General features: G+C 47.5%; 1 long non-coding RNA gene across 2 annotated transcripts; it reads right to left on the reverse strand.

Annotated features, from left to right (window-relative positions):
• Positions 1 to 100: 100 nt before the first annotated feature.
• On the reverse strand, positions 101 to 15,511 carry LOC141414913 (uncharacterized). 2 transcript variants are annotated; one of them, XR_012439899.1, is made up of 4 exons: positions 14,978 to 15,511; positions 13,884 to 13,947; positions 2,821 to 2,870; positions 101 to 714 (listed from the first exon to the last, which is right to left on the reverse strand). It is a non-coding gene; the product is annotated as an uncharacterized lncRNA (long non-coding RNA). The 2 variants fall into 2 exon arrangements; XR_012439898.1 differs by having other exon boundaries at positions 13,884 to 15,511.
• Positions 15,512 to 20,142: the final 4,631 nt, after the last annotated feature.

The following is a 20,142-nucleotide window of genomic DNA, read 5'->3' on the forward strand; positions in this document are numbered from 1 at the left end:
TGCATTGACATTTTGTTTTATTTATTATTGCTTTGTTTTGCCATGCTGGAGATCGAACCCAGGGCCTCCTGCATGCTAGGCAAACACTTAACCACTGAGCTGCATCCCCAACCCTTGTCATTTTATTTTAAACTCCCTTATTTTACATGACTTTCGCCCAAAGCATTTTTGTAACAATACTATGGCAAATTCAGTCCCTGTGACTCAGTTTCCCTGTCACAGTCCTCAAGTGAGGAGCGCCAGCCAGTACTTGTGACACCTCATGGGGTTTTTGAGCACCTTTTATGGGAATTCCCAGAAGTCCCACGTAAGGCAGGATTCTGTAAGGGGAACTGCCTGCTGCAGAATCCTGGATAACCTGAGTGTACACACTGGAGAGCTGGAGATGGGGAGGGGGAAAGGACACCCTCTCTGGTCCTTGTCTCCATAGCTCAGCTGCAAGCTCAGTAAGATGATGTCATGACTGATATTTGGTTCGGTCTCTTCTCTTCCTTCCCAAGGAGGGCCTGCTGACCTTGGGTCAGTCAGGGTCACCTGTGGGAGGGCTGTCCTCTAGGCTCCATCAGCCTCACTTAGAATAAAGCCCAGCACACAGGAGCGCTCAGTGAACACCCAGTGATCATGAAAGAACACACCAGAAGCCTGCCGGAGGTCCGATGGAGGACTGAGCACAGACGGAATCCGAGAAGGCTCCCAATGCCAAGGAAAGAGTACCTTAAAATGGAGCAAAGGGACATCACAGTAAACATTGCAGAGAAATCAGAGATGTTACAAAACATTTAACTGTATGTAAAAATAAGAGAAACACCATAGCTATGATTAAACAAGAAGTTTCAATGTTGCTCTTAGATGTGTGAGAAGGAAGTTCAGAGAAAAACAGGCTAAGGCTGGGGCAGTATTTAACACTGCCATCACAGACCCACTTCCTTCACGCTTTCTCTTTTCCTTTCCCAGTGTGTTGGAGTATCTCCTTGTATCACAAAAGGGTTGCTGCACCTCCAGGAAGTGTGCCCACATCCACAGCAGAAAAAGTATGAAGGGGCAAAAGGGTAAGGAGCAGGTCAGTTGGGTTTAGCAGTTTTGGAGTCCTACTTCTCAAACATCTCCCCTGAGATAAGGGGTCTGCTAGGGCTGAGATTCTGTTGGAGGGAAGGAGGAGGACTGCGTGTTGTGTAGACTGTGAATGGAGTCTGTTCTAGAAGTTATATTTTAAATAAAATGACTGAGAATTGGCTGCAAATTTGTGAGACCCAATGCAGATTGAGAACGCAGAATACCCTTGTTCAAAAATTACTAAGAATTTCACAACAGCAGCAGGGGCCGTCAAACCATTCATGGGTCCCTCTGAGTTCAGGGCCTGGGTGACAGCAGAGGTAGCATGTTCATAGTCGGCCCTGGGACCATTTTCTTTTCTTTTCTTTTTTTGGCAGCACTGGGTTTGAACTCAGGGCCTTGCACCTGCTAGGTAGGCGCTCTACCACTTGAGCCCCTCCTCCAGCCCTGTTTTGTATTGGCTGTTTTCAAGATGGGGTTGGCTTTGAACTGTGATCCTCCTGATCTCTGTCGTCTGGGTAGCTAGGATTATAGGCGTGAGTCACTAGCTCTTCATTGAGCTGGGCCATTGGGTCACCGTTGATTAATCCAGATGAAGTGGGGAGGATTGAAGGAGAGGAGAAGGCAGTAGGGCGAGGAATGAATGTGAGTGAGGAACTAAAGACAACGCTAACAGTCCCTTGGAGCGAAAGCTGACAACATAGGGAAAATAAAGAAAGCTGGTGGAGGCCAAATGCATCCAGCAACCTGTGCCAGGGCGGCCCTGCACACCTTGTGATGTTAGAGCCATGTAAGGCAGATGGGGGAAAGGGGGCTGGAGCAGAAGATGAGGGACAGGGGGGGAGAAGAAAAAAGGGAGGAAGCTGGATTTCAGCCCCAGTTCTGCTCTGTCCTAGCAGAACTCTGAATCTCTGACCTTACTAGCTCACCTATCAACAGAAGCTCGCACACATGTCCCACGGTTCAACAGAGGGTAACTCACTACAGAGGGAAGGAACCGCCATCTTCCTGGCCATCTTTCCACCCTTACTGATCTCAGCCCCTCAGTACTACTTTTGAGGGTGTCCGTTTTCAAAGATTCCATGAATGTAGGATGGAACTGTTGATATGAGTGTTAGATGGGGTGATGCAGGCAGAGAAAGAAGAAGACCACAGCATCTGTTTATGTAAACCTATTCCCTTCCTCCTCCTCCTCCTCCACCTTTGCCATCCTCAGGGCTCCAGGCTGTGCCACAGGGTGAAGTAAACAGAGCTTCGGTGATGTCACCCCCATCAGTGCCAGGAGACATAAATTTCATTTCCCAGAAGATGCAGCAGGCAGTAGCTTCTGGGCAAACAGTGACTCTAGCAATAAATATTGGCAGAGGAGAGAGCTTTTTAATGGGAAGGCTTTGTGCACCGAGAGCCGCCAGGTTGTAAATCCCCCAGCAGGGAAGGATTGCATACTTTCCATCAGGTTAGACTCATCAGGAGCAAATAAATAATTCCAAGCCCACTTGGAGGTATCAGCTACTAAAATCCAAACATTCAATAAAAACCACATTGAACTGAGTAAGAAACTGGGGAAATGAGGCAGAGCCCCTACCTAGATAAAAAGTCAATGCCACCATACTCTGAGGAGTGGAGAGGGCAGAGGAAGACCTGGAAAGAGAAAGGAAGAGAGAGAGGGAAAGAGAGAGAGGAGAGAAGAGAGAGTAGAAGGAAGTGGGTAGACCCACTGCCCTCCCGGATAGTGGAATGCAACTTGTCACACCTGAGCGAACTCACCTGAGGGTCAGGAAAACAAAAACTCTGAAGGATTGACAGCCAGGGTTTACCTGGAAAACACAAAAAAAGCAGGTGTCAAGCTTGAAACTGTATGGCCAATATCGCTCACTAGCCAAATGCAATGGGAAAAGAAGCCCAGGACATTTTAAATAATTGAACGTGAATTTCATATTGACCCTCTCCACAGAGTGAGTCCACCTCAAGCACAGCCTGCAGGAAGAAAACGGGCCAGACTTCTCTTGGAAGAAGGACATATAGCACTTCGGACACATTTTCTGAAGGTGAGGCCTTCATCCAGGGATGAAATCTGCTGTACTTGACCTTCAGCACTGCAAGATGTCCCATGACTGGCCGAGGGCTGCAGAACTCCTAACGTGACATGAACAGGTTCCCATGCCCTTTCTTTCAGAATTTTTGCATAGGGTGGGGAGGTTATACAGGTCGTGACTATTGCCATCTCAATGTCCCCTGGCATGAAGATATGGGAACCCAAGAGGTTAGGTGATGTGCCCAGGGTCCATAAACCTAGGGATTCTTGCCTCAAACCTCCATCTTTTCTCTCTTTCCTGGGCTGCGCTTCGTGTTTCAGCTGGGTGTGAGAGACCTTGGTCATCGTGAAGTCCACCTTTGGAATGAGAAGTTCCTGAGTGCATAAGGGGTTGGGAGACTCCTGGAGTTCCCCAAAAGCCCCTAACACTAAATCCTAGTAGAGGATTGCACCCCAACCTGGACCAAAGGCACCTCCTCTGTGGCCTGGGATCAGTCTTTGCCCAGGATCAGAGCTGTCGGAGGTGAGGGGGCTTGGTCCAAGGTCTTTGCTCTGTAAGTGTTTGCTCCAATGGAGATCCAGACTTATTTATCAGACCTGGGCCTGAGATTGTTCATTAAGGAGACTTCCCAGGGAGTCAACACCAAGGCAACCTTGGGAATCACAATGCAAGATGGTGGCACGTCAAAAGCAGGAACCATATCTTATTCACCATACTTTACAGTACCTAACATTTGGTGCATTCTAAACTGGCTTACTGAAGAAATGAACAATAAATTTTGGATAAAAATACCTGGACTTGATCTTGGCTCTGCCACTTACAGGCAATATGACAGGAAGTAAACCCCCAAAGCTTCCTCAATTACATGTTCCTCAGTGAGCTGTGTTACACCTTTGGGGCTGTAAGGGACAAATGAACTAAACTGTGAAGAATGATGTTCAAGAGGAAGCATTGCTAAGGTTTGAAATGCTTTCTTTTGTCACCTGCTATCTGTCCTTGGAACTTCACACTAGTTTATAGCCCTGGAGTAACATATACTGGGTGGGTGAAGGAGGTAGGAAGAAAACTCAGCCTCAACTTGCTAAGAACCTGCACATCTCCTCTGTTAAGCAGCAGCATCCTGAAAAGTGCATTTTGCAGTTACCATGGCAACCTGGAGACTGCCTACCTCACACTTTGGTGTCCAAAACAATGGCCCTACGTTGGATAGCTCTGTGTGTGCATGCACGTGTGCTTGCCCACGTTACAGGAAAGAGTTGGGGTGATCAATAATAGCCCCAATGGTTATTATTAAGAGACCAGGAAGTGCTCAAGAGAAAGGCCCATGTTTACCCACCACAGGACACAGGAAGTTGGCCTGCTCTGATGATTTAGGCCAGGGGTCAGTGAGCGACAGTATGTTGACCAAACCTGGCCTGCTATTTGCTTTTGTACAAGCTCACCAGCTAAGAATGGTTTTCACATTTTAAATGGTTGAAAAATCAAAAGAATATTCCATGACAATGAAAATTATGTGACATAAAGTGTCACTGTCCCCAATACACAGCTTCATCAGAACCTAGCCCCATTCCTTACTTCTGTATTGTCCATGGCTGCTTCCACAGTTGGAACAGCTAGGAAAGAGGATGTCTGATCCCATCAAGCCTAAGATATTTACTCTTGGGCCCCTTGTAGGACAAACCTTCCCACCCCTCTTCTCCACCTTCAGTTCACCTTTCACTAAGAATAAGCTTATGCCAGACCCGGCTCACCCTAGGGGTCCACTGAGGGCGAAGCATAGCCTCTGTCCTCAGGAGACCCAGTGCCAGGGAGAGCACAGAAGCTAAACACTAGCCCAGTGTTCCCGGAGAAGCAAAACCCATCCTAAGACCCTGTCCCCTGCCTTGTGTAAAGAGTTCCCAATATAAGGCAATGTTGCCCCCGACAAAAGTCTACAGAGGGCCTAATTCTGTGGCTGAGGTGGCTGGCCCACCAAGGCATCTCCAATGCATATTGGTGGCTGGATATGGGTGGCACTCATATCCAGGCACCACCCTGAGCCAACCTGTTCCAACTGGCACTTTGCAAACAGGTGAAGGTACACCCAACCACATTAGGCTGAAGTCCTTTGGGTTGCATCTCCAACAGTCCATGGGTCACCTGCCCTCTGTGGGTGGCTGTGTCCTCTGTTCCTTTAGTGGATTGTTTTATTGTTTTCCTGTTACTCACTTATTGCAGACACTGCCTGCAATCTGGTCCCTCCATCCTTCCACTTTCTGTCATGTGGACTCCTGTCTCCTTCCCTGGGTAACTTCACCAACCTCTCCTGATGCCACCTCTAGTAAGGCTTCCCACGGGGGACAGAGGCAGAGCCAGTGATGGACATCACCAACCACCAAGGGTATCAATAAAGTAGTGAAATGACAAACTAATGTTCCACATGCCAGCAGCCTAAGTGTTGCCTATTTGGTGCAGAACTAGAGGATCCTCAGCTAAGGGTGACCTGGTCAAGGTAAACTTCAAGGATCTACAGACCCAAGGACACTCTTTCTCTCATGGTGCATGCACAGTGGCACCTGAGAGGGCTTTGGAAATTAATAACTAGGGAAACAGATGCCATGATCTTAAGGAGGTGCCATTATTAATCACTATTTTACAGATGAAGATGGAGGACTGTAAAAGGTCAGAGCCAGGGAACTCCAGCGGCTCAATAGCAACATCAACAATGCCAGTTTTTTCCATCCTTCCTCTCTGCCCTCCTTACCGCTCAGCCTTGTCTTCAGGCTGTCTTCCTCCACAATAAGATGGTGCCACCATGGCTCTCAAGCCTGCCTTAGCAGGGAGCTAGCCCCTGCCTTGGCCTCCCCAGTGCTAGGATTACTTGTGTGCACCATCATCCCCAGGCCCTTGAGTTCATGTTCAGGACTGAGGAAGTCTTCATGAGAAGCCCTTCTCTGCAGACTTGTCCCCAGCCACATTAGCTACAATGATCCTATGTTCATTCAGAATCACTGAAAGGGGAAATGAAGGAGCAGGGTTGGTTTGGATGAGGGTGCTGATTGGGTTCTCTCTAAATTCACGGTCAATGGCCTCAGGAATGTTCTTAGTTCTGTCTTGCATTTAGATTTTGCCATACCGTATCTTCCTAGAGTCGCGATTTTCAAACTCAGCTGCATAGCAGAGTGACCTGGAAGACTTGTTAAAGATCACATTGGTGGACTTGACTTCCTGATTCATAAGGTCTATGATGTGGCCTGGAGCTTTGCATTCTGACATGTTCTCAGGTGATGACAATTCTGTATGTCCTAGGATCACACTTGGGAACCATGACTCTGGGTCATTGACTCTCCTACTGTCCAAGACAACCATCATTCATGTAACCTCTTTCTCCTCAAATGTCTAACAGCTTCCTCCACTTGTTCCTTGATCTCAACAAAGAACCTTGTGTCCATTTCACTAAAAACAAAGAAACACAATCAGAAAACATGCCTATACTGTCACAGCTCAAGTGTACTTGTACGCTTCGATTTCTGCCATTCTCACCATTTGTCACTGGACCTATCTCCTTTACCTGTCCAAGGGCATCTCTCCTAAAAAATGTTCCTGTCTGTGGGTTATTTCCATCAGCAAACATACTCTGGTATTTTCTATCCTAAAATAAAACAAAAACAAAAACAAGAGCAACAGAACAAGTACACACCTCCCTTGGCCCCAATCCCTGCCAACCATGACCTCCATTCTCTGCTCTCCTTCCCAACAAGACTTTTTAGATCTCTGTGTTCACCTTCCTCACCTCTTTTTGTTTGCTCTTGAACCCAGCCTGCTCAGACCTTTGTTCCCCCTTTTCCATTGACACTGTTCTCATTGAGATTAGTGTCTTAGCCCATTTTCTATTTCTGTAACAAAACGCCTGAGACTGGATCATTTATAAAGAAAAAGTGTATATTTCCCAGTTCTGGAGGCTGCAAAGTCCAGGTGAAGGAGCTGCATCTGCTAGGGTTCTATGTAGCACTCTGAGGTGGCACAGGGTCCCCTATATATAGTGAGGGGTCACGAGATTTGACCAAATTGGCTTTCTATAACAGACCCACTCTTGTGATAAGTAACACATTCCATTGACCCATTAATCCATGAATGAATTGATCCATTCATGAAGGCAGATCCATCATGACCTGATGACCTCCCAAATGTCCCACCCCAAATACCAATTACTTAGGACTTTGAGACTAAATGGGTTCTGAGGAATAAACACCCCAACCATAACAGCGAGCAATGGTGTCCTGGCTCCAAATTCAGCAGTCGACCTCAGTACACATCTTCCTCAACCAGCAGCAGCATCTGGCACAGATCGTGGTGCCTCTCTTTGCCTAGCCTTTGCTCTCTGGATTCTCCTCCCACCACCATGTTTCTCAGTCTTCTTCTCCCGGCTTCCTCTAAAGACTGTATACTGGATCACTGATCCCAAGCTCATATCAGGGCAAAATAGATGATTGAAGACACTAGACTAGGAGTTAAGAGTAAAGCGAACACAAGGTTTATTGAAAAGATGGCAGAACTCCTGCTCTAGAGGTGCTTTGAGAAAAGATAAGCCATAAAATGGTGGAAGTCTAAGGAGTGATACTGGGCTCTGCTTGGCTTAGGTACAACTGTTCTGTCTTGACACTCACTACATTGGTTGACACCTAGTCAACTTTCTGCTGAACCCAGCTACCTGCCTGACCATATCCTTATGGAACAGAACATTCCGAGAAGGTCTAGTTAGCTCGTCCTGGCTTTAGGGCCCACCACCCACATCTTGCATCTGTTTTCTGTTATTTTGGTAAGAGGCTTTTATTTCTCTGAGAAGCCTGTTGTTTCTCAAGCCCCTTCAGGTGGTGTCTGCTTCTAAAATGTCTCCCTCATCCAAAATAGAGTCACCACTGTCATTTGTTCCCTTACAGCTGGAGTGCACGAAAGAACACATCTGTACACATACACTCTTTCCTTAGATACTTTTAGCTTGTAGAATTCATTCTGTAACTCCCAAATTAGTATCTTTTGCCACTGAATTTGAGATGTACAGATCCTCTGCCACTAACTCACCTCCAGCTACAAGGAGGATTCCTCCCTAGCAACACACACAACACACACACACACACACACACACAAAGTTTTCCTTCCTATGCATAGCAATGGAACCTTTTTTTCCAGTTCCTTGGCTCAATGAGCATGGAGTTGTCGTTGACTCTTTTTCTCTCTCACTCACCACATCCAAACCATGAGCAAAACCCTCTGGATCTGGGCTGGAGATGAAGCTCAGATTTAGAGTGCTGGCTTAGAATGCACAAGGCCCTGGGTTCAATCTCCAGCACAACCAAAAATAAAACAAGACTGAGCACTGATGGCTCACTCCTGTAATCCTAGCTACTGAGGAGACAGAAATCAGGAGGATCACAGTTTAAAGCCAGCACAAGCAAATAGTTCATTAGATCCTATCTTGGAAATATCCAACACAAAAACAGGGCTAGCAGAGTGACTCAAGTGGTAGAGGCCCTGAGTTCAAACCCCAGTATCACCAAATAAATAAATTAATTACATTTTAAAAACTAATAAAACCCTCTGAATCTACTTTTGAAATGTATCCATTACTTGCCCCTTCCCACAGCTTCTCCTTCCACTCACCACCTGTGGCTCAGTCCATTCTCAATCTCATTTCCTGCCTCCGTCATTATTTAAGCATGTTAACCTGTCTCCCTGCTTCTTCCCTGACTCACCGTCGTCTGTTTTCAACACAGCCAGCCAGAGTTTGCACGAAAATGCAAATCATATTATCTCACTAGACAGCTCAAAATCTCACCCACAGCAAAAGTCCAAATCCTTACCAAGGCAAGCAAGAGATTTACAGGGCTCCCACTCTGACTTCACACACACATACAGCCATTTCTCGGTGGCCAGGAAGACTTGTTATCGCATCACCTGAGATCGTGTCAATCAGGAACTCAAGTCTGCCCATCTGAGGTTTAACAAGTCTTCCAGGCTACTTCCTGGGCACAACAAGCACAACCTTGCCTTTCCACTTTCTCTGACTCTGCTGGGAGTCCCCCGACTGGAATGTATGCAGCATCAGGGCAGAAAATTTGAACCCAGATTAGTTATTCAAAAATAATTTTGCTGAGCTGGGCACCTGTGGCTCATACCAATAATCCTAGCTACTTAAATGGCAGAGATCAGGAGGATCTCGGTTCAAGACCAGCCCAGGTAAGTAGTTTGTGAGACCCTATCTTGAAAACACCCAACCCAAAAATGAACTGGGGGAGTAGCTTAAGTGGTAGAGCACCTGAGTGTCATACTAAGACACCTGGTCAGCCAGCTCTCAAAGCATTTCCATCTCCACTCAGACTCTCTAAGTCCTGGGTCCTTAGTATTTAAAGAAACTGGCAAATTCTTTGTGCAATGCTGTCTAGCCCTAACTGACTATAACCATTCATTTTTGTACCTTTGTTTTCTCAAAGATGGCCACATATGTATGCACACAAAAGAGTTCTCCCTGGCCTGGTTCACCCTCTTCTTTCCTCCCACAAAACAATATACTCAATTAAAACAACCTGGCCCGCTGGAGGAGGAGGATTTTGATGGCTGTGTCTAGTCCCAGCATAACCTGCTGTACCTTGCCAATGAAACTGACTATTCTATCAAGACACACCACTTTCCTGTCGGCGCTGATGTCTTTTCTACTTCATGAAAGCCAAACTATTTCATTCCCAGACAATGCTGTTCCTTTTTGTTAAAAATAGAAAAACACAGCATCCTGTGAAAATGGCAAGAATTTCTATGAGGAATTGTCTCGCTTGGCACCTGGCCACGAGGCACTGAGCACATGCCTGCAATATCTAGGGGCCTCATGTGGTCTCTTCAGGTGCATGTTTTGTCTGCAGGGAGGGAAGATTGCACTTCAGTTTTAGGAATAACCAATAGATGGTGGGACTGGTAAAAGGAGACGGGTGGCAGCCTGTCCCTGCTGAAAGAGCAGATGGAACTGGACAGATTGAGGACTTGCACGTGAGAAGTGTGACAGGGCTGCTCCTTTGGGAGCTGTCCTTAGCCCAGTTAATTTGGTTTCCCCCTCCCTGTGTCATTCTGCAAGATCGCTTCCCCTCCCTAACCCTTTTGTAAGTAATGGACTCCCTCCTTTCACCCAGCATTCTAGTAGGTGAGTTAAGTTAACTGTTAAACAATCTTCCTTCGGATTTCAGAACATGGGCCTCACCTCTGGTGAGATATGAAATGGCCCTCTTTAGTCTTTGGTTTTATGCATCAATTAAGGCACAAAATTTGCTATGACTTTCACTTGCAGGAAAGTAATTTGTCTGTTTTAAGAAAATACAGGAACTAGCCACAGGAGGTTGAGGTACATTGTGATGTTCTGGCTAAAGATGGAAAAAAAAAAAAATACCCACACCTTGGATGAGGAAGAACCCACACAGCATACAGCATTCCTGTCCATTGTCGTCTCTCTGTTCCCCCCATAAGAGCACCTCTGAGCCCCCCAAGATGAGGCTCTGGAGACAATAGGCCCCTCCACTTTCCAACTGTCTGGCTTTTGAATAAACCTGATTCCTTCCAAGAAGGTCTCACCACTAGATATTAGCTTTCAACCAGTGAGCAACCCGACCGTAGTCCAATAACAAAAGGATTAGGAAGACTTTCCTTATTTTACATGCTTGACCATCAATGGTGTAACTGGCACAAGGAGTTTAGTTAGTTTAAAGCAAGCCCCACCAAAAAAAAGGTGAGTTCCAAACCCACTAGGTAAAATCTTATAGAATGGACCATTAACTCTCCAGATGGTCAAGTGGAAGAAAACTCCCCATAGGCAAGAGCTCAACAGGGGACATTTAGGTCCAGCAGCAGCAGAACAGTGTGAAGGAGGTAATCAACACCTGAATTCAAAATAGCAGCTTCATGCTAGCTGGAATTGGGCCAAAAGCTATGAGCATGGCATAGGGCTGCTCAATAGTGGGCACGTGGTATCAAAATTTAAAGTGGTAGATTCTCCAGATAGTTAAGCAATTAGTTTATTTCCCTTTCCTGTGCTTGAGCTGGATCGTTCAACATTTTTTAATAGAGCAAGTCATAGTTCTTTGTAATCTTCAAAAGACTAAAAAGCAGAAACAAATTTGTACTTTGTTGTTTAGCTGCTGTTATTTAAATGCATAGCATAAATATTAGAAAGATTGGGAGAGTTTGTGTGTTATAAACAACTCAGTGCTGTGTCTCAGCTAAGTCTTTATAGCTGCTGTGCCTGGGGGCCTCTGCTCAGCTGGGGAAACTGGGAATGCAGTCAACAGTCCAGAGGAGGCCTGGAAGAACCAGACTCGCTCAAGAACAGAGCTTCCCAAACTGTTGTGCCTTCAATCACCTGGGTGATCTTGTTAAAAGGCTAGTTCTGACTCAGTAGGCCTGGAGGTACTCTGGGATTTTTCAAGGGTAATTAGCTTCCTGTTGACGCCAGTACTGTGAGTAGCAGAGATTTGGACTATCAAGTCTGCAACCTAGGATGTGCATGAGGGTGACTGTGATACAAACCTAGGTCCCACGGTGCTGGGCATGTATGTCAGGATAAAGAGTGAGGACATCTATACCATCCACCCAGTTACCCAAGAGCCCCAGGGCACCTGTTGTTCTGATTGTCTATCCAGATTCCACAAGCAGCCTATGGTAGTTTGCTGAGATGCTCTGCCTACCTAAGTGGGATTAGCTTTGTGTTCTAGCCCAGCTGTTCTCAAAACAGACTGTATATTACAAGCTCCATGGATGCCTTTAAAAATACCTGAGGCAGAATGACTAATAGATTGTCTGGGGTAGGATCTAATTCCTGATTTATTTGTTTGTAACTGATTTTAATGTCCTGGAGCAGTTATTCTCAAACTCTAATGTGCATCAGAACCACCTGGAAGGTTAACAGAACACAGCTTATTGGTCTCACAACAGAGCTCCTACAATGTGCACTTGTAACAGGTTCTCAGGTGATACCCATACTGCTTAGAACTGGACCACACTTTGAGAACCAGTGCACGACACAAATGATCTAACCACATCAAAATCCACCTGCATGGCAATTCTATCATTGAAAAGAAAGGATGAGGAAGACATTGAGGATGTTGGGATTCCAGGGAAAAACTTTTAATGGGGACTGAAAGTGTGAGCTTTATGTGTCCTGAACCACTTGGTCATCCATCTCTAAACCATCAGTTAAGAAGTCTGACCTTCAACTTGCCAGAGAGACTATATGGGAAGGCCCTGGGTCAACATGGAGGGAGGATGTCCATGGATTCCAGCCTTGCCTGCCAAGGTACCTGGGATATGAGTAAAATTGATTTGGATCCTCAGACCAGCCCCTTCCCTGGCTGAATACGACTGAGTGACCACGGACAATGCAACCCGAGAGCAGAAGAATCAACCAGCTGAGCCCTGCCCCTAACTCCTGATCCACGATATCATAATACATAAACTCCAGCTCTGGGACAGGTTGTTATGCAGCAGGATGTGTTAATAGCACCGACCCGGTATGTGAAGTTCTGTGCAGTTTAATATATAAATGTTTGATTGGTGTCAGAAAAAGATACATGCAGATATACCCATACATGGTAGGGGCTTGCAAAGTGCATGACATTTTGTGCTACTCACTAGCTTTGATTCCTCAAGTCAATTAACTATACCATGGACACATTTCTACAGCAATATGCACACACTGCTAAAAACAAGGACCTCCTTGTGAACTGTGCTGAGGTTCATGTCTTAGCCTCAAGTTCAAGGTTGGGACTTGTCAAGTGGGGGCAGGAGTAGCCAGTGAATTGTAATGAAGGCTGGAGAAGGTGGAGCCCTTACACAAGGAGGGCTTTGTCTGCTCCTGAGCAGTTTCCTAAGGTGGAATGTTTATTTTGGGGAGAGATTCACATTTTGAAGTAGGGAAGGAGATTTTTATCTCCTCCTCTCTCCAACTAATTTATACCTCCCCCATCCCAAGGGAAATTTTTAGTGCAGTATAATAAGGACAATTTCAGCATCACAGCCTCTTTTTCTGAATGTGTTTCTTATGTAAATGCTGCATCAGAGAAATTTCCCTCTTCCTCACACTTTAATTCTGCTCTTAAAACCTCCTAAATAGAAACCCAGAGAAAAAGACACCTTGAAAAGACTCTTCTCCAGTTTTACCTTAAGCTCCCATATGTATTATTTTTTAAAAATCTTCATTCTTTAAGTCAAGCATACTTTAAAATCATCCTTTCTTGAGCTGGAAAAGCAAAGATAAATGATGGATCCTGTGCATTTAGGCTACCCAATTTTACCAAGAAAGGCAAGACATTTTATAATGTTTTTGTAATGAGCTTTAGAATGTCGCAAGGAAGGAAGAAGGCCCACAGCAGGGGGGCCAAGGGACATTTGAAGGGGTCCTATCTGAAACCACTGTAGCTCTTTCCCCCAGGCACAGTGCTTGGTGGGGGCGGGGGGGGGGGGCAGAGCAGGGATAGTGAGTCCATAGGTCTTTTCATGGTTTTTTCCTTATTACCTCTTGCCTTTGGGTGGGACTCGCTTTGTGGTCAGAGTTTATAGGCCCACCCATGAGACCCTCCGCAAAGTCCACCATCCCATGCCTTACTGCAATGACTTGTTTACATTCCTGTTTTCCCCCTTGGGAGCACAGCATCGAGGGAGAGAAAAAGGATTATATTTCATCTCCATATCGAAACACACAGCAAAACAATATTTAAAGACTAAAAAATATGCTTAACCAATGACTGAATGAATGGGTTTGAACCCAACTCAGGTACTCACCAGCATCTCCTTGGGCAAGTTGCCACCTGTAGATTCTCAACTAAGGGTCTGTCACTCTTCTTTCCTGAAGATGGAATGGGCTTTGCCTATGTGCTGGTGGGGAGGAGGGCACCTGCAGGGCTTGCTGTGCCCACAATGTTACTCCATGTCCCTGGCTGTCACTTAAATCAATTATCTTAAAAAGTCCATCCTGCTGGGCACTCATGGCTCACACCTATAATCCTAGCTGCTTGGGAGGCTGAGATTGGGAGGATCGAGGCTTGAGGTCAGTCCAGGCAGGGAGTTCGTAAAACCCCATCTCAACCAATAGCTGGGACATGGTGGTGGGTTTCTGTTGTACCAGCAATGGCAAGAAGCTTAAAATATGAGGACAGTGGTCCAGGCCAGCATGGACCCTATCTCCAAAATAACCAGAGCAAAAAGGGGTGGAGGTGTGGCCCAACAGGTGGAGCACCTGCCTAGCAAGCGCAAAGCCCTAAGTTCAGATGCCACTACCACACACACACACACACACACACACACACAAAAGCACAACCTTGAATGTTACATTCTACTTGAAAAGCAAATCTTGGAGGGGGAGAGGGGGTAGAAAACCTCAAGTTGTTATCAGTCACTGTCACCTTAGTGTGCCATGTCCAGATCCTTCTTACAGAACACCTTATAACCCAGAAGTGAGGTAGAGAGGGAAACAGGCAGAGTTGGGATGAGGCAGGCGAAAGGGTAAGGAGAAAACTGAGTTAAGGACTCCTCCAAAGGAAAGAATTCCGAGGACTATGTACAAGGAGAACTTGGGTGGTAGATACGATCACAATGTGAACTCAAGTTGATCCGGGTTCAAATCCCAGTCCTTTTAGACTGGCAGAATAACTGAGTTACTCGGCCTCTTTGAATTGTAGTTTTCTGATTTGTAAAACGGAGGCTAACAGTGAGCATGGAGTCATTCTGAGAATTGAGCCAGGCAACATAGCATAGGAGGCAGGTGGTGCTCACTGTGCAGGTCCCCAGCAGTGGAGAGGACTGTGCCCCCAGCACCCACTGCACGCACTGGGCAGCAGGTTTTATCTGTGGCCCATCTAGTACTTCCTTTCTCTCACCTCAATTTCTCAAGCTGAGCTTTTTGTCTGAGGCCACCCGTAGCCACAATGACAGTCGACTAAATTAATAATGAGAGAATGCATCCTTTCCACCCGCAAAGTTCAAGCCAGAAACAGAGACGGAACGTGCAACAGTCATACTCCATTGCAGCTGGGACGGCCGGCCTCAACCACAGCTTCAGGAGGGAATCAGGGAATCCATTCCACTATTCTATAGAAAGAGAGGGAAAGGAAAGGCGAGGGGTGCAGGGCGCGGCCGCGGGCCCTCGGGCGGCCGGCAGGGGGTGCTGCCGAGCCAGCCCGCCGCGCTGCGGGGCAGGTGGAGCCGACCGCACCGTGCACCCCGCGGTCTCCGCCGCATTGAGATCTGCGGCTGCCCGGACCCCCTCCAGCAGCGAGGCGCTCCGCCCCCTTTTACTGTCCCACCCTCACCCCAGCCCCGCAGGTGGCCGGGACCGCTGCTCTGGCTCAGGATCCCGATGCCCCAGTGCGCGGGATCATCGGGTGGGCGACTGAGAGCTCAAGCTAGGCCAACCCGGTGCGGCCTTTGTCCCCGCCTCTCCTTTGCTCCTCCCTCCCTCCATCTTCCCTCTCCCTCCTCCCGCCCTCTTTTCGCCCCCTCCTCTTTCCTCTCTCCCCATCCGCCGCCCCTCCCCCTGCATGGAAAGCCCTCTGACCTTTTCTCCTTCCCAGGGGGAGCAGCGGGGGCGACATCTCTGCAGATCTCCCTTGCTGGAGGTCTCCGCAGCCTCCTTCCTGTGCTGCCTGAGACCTGGAGCCCGGGCGCGTGTGCGGGCCGTTGCACTGTCCCAGCCAGCGCCCCACGCCGCGCCCTGCACCCCTAGGGACCTAGACAGACTGGGGTGGGGAGACAGACCCCACCTCTGACAGCCACTTGCTGAGGAAAAAGCAACCTGGCACGAAGCAAGGCCGCCTTTCCTGGGTGCAGACACTCCAACAGGGCTCAGATTGTGCGCTGGTCCCAGGGGAGTGCGGGGCGCGGCAGGCATACCAGTGCACCCTATGGTAGCTTCAGAGGCTTTTGCCCCAAGGCTAGGTCCTCCAGGCAAGGCAGGCGACAGGCAGAATGGGCTTATCCTGTGACATTTTCTCCTTTGCAGAGTGGCTTTCCCGTAGGTCACACTACTCTAGGAGAGAGGAATCCTGATCTGAATTGTTGTTCAGAAAGGGTTTGCTTAAACTATTATCCTTACCAAGAGCCAAATTCTAGATGGGTCTCTGTTCTGCTGACCTTCAAGAAAAGCCTTCAGAGATGACGACAGAGAGAGTCAGGGTTGTCCTGGAAGGGTAGGTTTGTGTCCTCGTGGGCCTTGACAGAGAGCAGTGCCAGGCTGAGTCCACCTGGAATCCTGGATGTGCCCAGGAAATGTTAAGACAGTGAGGTTCTTTCCAGGGCTAAAGTGCCTTGTCCCTCCCCTCCTCAGAAGCACAGATCCAGCAAAAGACAAATGTCCCTCTTCTGCCCTCCAGTAGAGCCAGAGAACAGGCTGGATTGGCTGAGGGCTGGTCTGTGTTACCCAGTGCCTCATACATATGAGGTGCTGTTCTAAGTACTTCATGGAGAGTGACTCCTGTAATTCTTGCCACCTGTCACTCTTCCCATTTTACAGGTTAACAGGCCAAGCTAGAGGGCTTAAGCAATTGACCGAGGTCATAGAACTTTCTGTTGATTCTCCTCATCCTAAGAAAAGCCCCATCTGGAGGTACTCTGCCTCTTGGCCAAAGCGTAGCCCCACAGGTAGCCACACCCTGGAGAGACCTTGGCCTGGGGTACTGAGGCCTGGAGCTGGAGGCTGCAGAAGGCAGCCATTGTAGCAGGAGCAACATGACATCGGTGCCAAGGGCTGCTCTCACTACAAGCTGCAGAGCCATCTTTGGCCTCTGCCCCAGGAATGTGTCTGCTCTCCCTAGAGCCCAGACTTCAGATAGTCACAGGGTCAATGGCCCCACAGTCCCCAGTTCTCTCAGCTCTGCAGGGCGACATTGAAATCCGTGGAGACCTAGGCAGGGTTGGCAGCATCCCAGAGAGCAATGCTACTTCTTACTCAGCACCCCCAGAGGCAGGAGGCTAGAGGGGATGACTGTCGCAGTGAGTTGTGTCACCTGGGCTTGGGAGGAAGGCTTGGGTCAGAAGGAGATGGCTGTAACTTGCCGTCTTCAGGAGTTTCTAGGCACTGTCCTTTTATCGGCTCAAGAACTGTTGCTTCCCAGTGGACAGCTTCCAGTTCCCTTCCAGCGTGGCCGGGCTGGGGCAGAGCAAGAGGGGACAGCAGCTCAGTGAGAGGCCAGGGAAAGCCAGAGGGGGCGTGCCCTGCAGGGACAAAATCAAGCTACCTATCTCTGAGAACAGCAAAAAGGAGCAATGAGAAAGCAGTTGTCAACCACAACTGTGTTGAGAACTGCCAGGAGAGCAGAGGTCATGTACACACAGATATATAGCCACACGCCTCAGCTCACCCATGCACACTTGTACATACCCTGAACCCCTACTGTCACACCCATGCTTAGACAGAATCACACACACACACACACACACACACACACACAGTGGGCAAAAGCGAAGACGTAACAAACCAAATGGGAAGGGGCACCCTGGTGAGATACACATCTGTCCGTGCATCCCTCATACCCTGGGCTGACCCACACCCAGAGACGCAAAATGACAGATTCCAGCAAGTGACAATCGCCATTCCTGGGGAGGCTCACTGCTGGCCATACCCAGAGTCGGCATCATCCATAGCCCCACTGTTCCAACCCAGGCTGGTTCTGTGCAGGGCTTCTCAGTGGAATTTCTGACACTCAAACTGGAGGTTACTGCAACCCTCAGGACATCCTGGGGGCAAGGACAGCTTTCACCTCTTTAAAAAAATTTAAGTCACCTCTTTAAAAAAATTTAGTTTATTTCATAAACTAAATTCACGAAATGCAAAGGAAAACATAAAGCCCCTGCAGAGGTACAAAACCTGTGTATTTTTCTTTTTTCTTTTTTTTTTGGGTAGTCCTGGGGGTTGAACTCAGGGCCTCACGCTTGCTAAGCAGGCACTCTACCACTTGAACCACTCCATCAGCCCCAAACCTATGTATCAGGTAGAAATTTTTTAGACGAATTGCATTGCTCCCTTCACATCATCTGTGAGAATTTGCTCCAGGTGAAATAAAAATAATAATGGAGTCAGAGATTGCTTTCCCTAAAACATGTAAGCCCATTATTTTCTCTCTATATATGCACTCCAAATTAGACTATAGCTATTTTCTTTTTTTGGCAACACTTTGCTATTTTTATCAAACTGTCAAAGTTGACATTGTTATTCAGAATGACATGCAAAGCCACACTAAAGAGGAAAAATCAGCAATATTAATGCTCATTTGTTTAAGTGCCTTTAGAACAGTGTACCTAACTGAACATGTTTTTTCTTTCTCTGTGACAGGAGCTCAAGCTTACAGTCATTTCATTCTCGAAGTTACTCTAAAAGTGGCATTTGGCTGGGTGCCAGAGGCTCACACCTGTAATCCTAGCTCCTCAGAAGGCAGAGATCAGAAGGATCAAGGTTCAAAGCCAGCTCTGGCAAATAGTTTACCAGATCCCTATCTTGAAATATTCAATACAAAACAGGGTTGGAGGAGTGGCTGTGTAGTATGTGAAGGTAGGTTCCTGCCTCCATTAGGTCTGTTGAAGATTCTATGCAAGAAACTAATAAAATTTTTCAGTATTAAAAATGTCACTGAAATATGGAGTGTGGAAAAAAGGTCCCTGAGAACTGTATAAAATAGAAACATGGCAGATAATGAAAGCTGTTGGTGCTATACAAGGAACTTTTGTCCACTTTATGGCTTTATTTTTGCAGTGCTGAGGATGGAACCCAGGACCTCACACACACTGGGCATGGCCCCACCACTGAGCTACATCCCCTACCCTGCTCTGCCCACATTGAGTGACCTAAAGCTTCCTCTTTTTATGCGGATGGGTGGTCAGTGCTAATCAGCTCTCCACCATGTCCACAGTTTGTTCTGTATCTAGAACAATGTCAACAAAGCACCTGAACTGGAGGCTGCAAGGTCTGAACTTAAAGTCACCGGTTATGAAGCCAGGCTGTCTTAGCTCAAATCCCTGCTCTGCCACTGATAGCTGTGTGACCCTGGGCAAGTCACTTAGCCTCTCTAGGCCTCAGTGTAAAATGAGAATGATATTATACCCAATTCCTAGGGCTATCGTAAGGCTCGAATGAGGAAATTGGAGCAAAGTGCTCACACAGTTGCTGTACATTCTAAGCCCGCCAAGGGGGAGGGGCACCTGGCCCTGGTTGGGGGCAGGAGAAGAACAGCTGATGACAGAGGCGAGTAGGGGAGGAGAAGGCAAATGATCAAGAAATGACCACAGACCTGTGTCTGGGCTGTCAGCTTCGATATGCTGAAAAATAAGAGTGTAATTGCTGTAACTCTATTTCCTCACAGAACACAGCGTGCTCTGCCAGAAGGCCACAGCCTGCAGGAACGTATAATAATATCTATATAATGACATCAAAGCTAATGTCCTCCTTAACGCAGCCCAGAGCACGTACAGATTGCATATTCAGAGCTCAACGTGCACAGATCTGGGCTGGTGGCCGAGGCGGCCAGCTGTCTGCACCAGACTGTGACTGCAGTGGGGAAGGCAGAGCCAACTGCATCTTAGGAGTGGCCACACTCAGCCAAAGTGCTACATCCCTTCGACCTCTTTTCTAAGGACACTTAGATCATGCCCTCAGGACATGATCCCTTCTCACCCCACCCCTCCCCACCTCTTAATACGATTAAATTGAGTATTAGGTTCCAACATAAGAATTTGGCGGGGGGGGGGGCGCGGGGGGACATCAACATTCAGATTTTAGTAGGGGTAACTCAGAGCAGCCCTGCTCAAGTGCTTACAGACATGTGGGAAAATGTACCCATGAGTCAAAAGGGATCCTTTCGAATAGCTGTGACTGTTGACCCTCAGTGACAATCTGACATAAGAGACTGCATCTGATGCTACTGCATAGGGAGTCCCTCACCTTAACAGACTCTTCATTTTCCCCACTTATAAAACTAGAGTGGTCTGGAGCCCAGTGTGGTGGCTCACACCTGAAATCCTAGCTACCTGGGAAGCAGAGATCAGGAAGATCATG

The sequence above is a fragment of the Castor canadensis genome, chromosome 12 (genome assembly GCF_047511655.1).
Source record: "Castor canadensis chromosome 12, mCasCan1.hap1v2, whole genome shotgun sequence".
Taxonomy (NCBI): domain Eukaryota; kingdom Metazoa; phylum Chordata; class Mammalia; order Rodentia; family Castoridae; genus Castor; species Castor canadensis.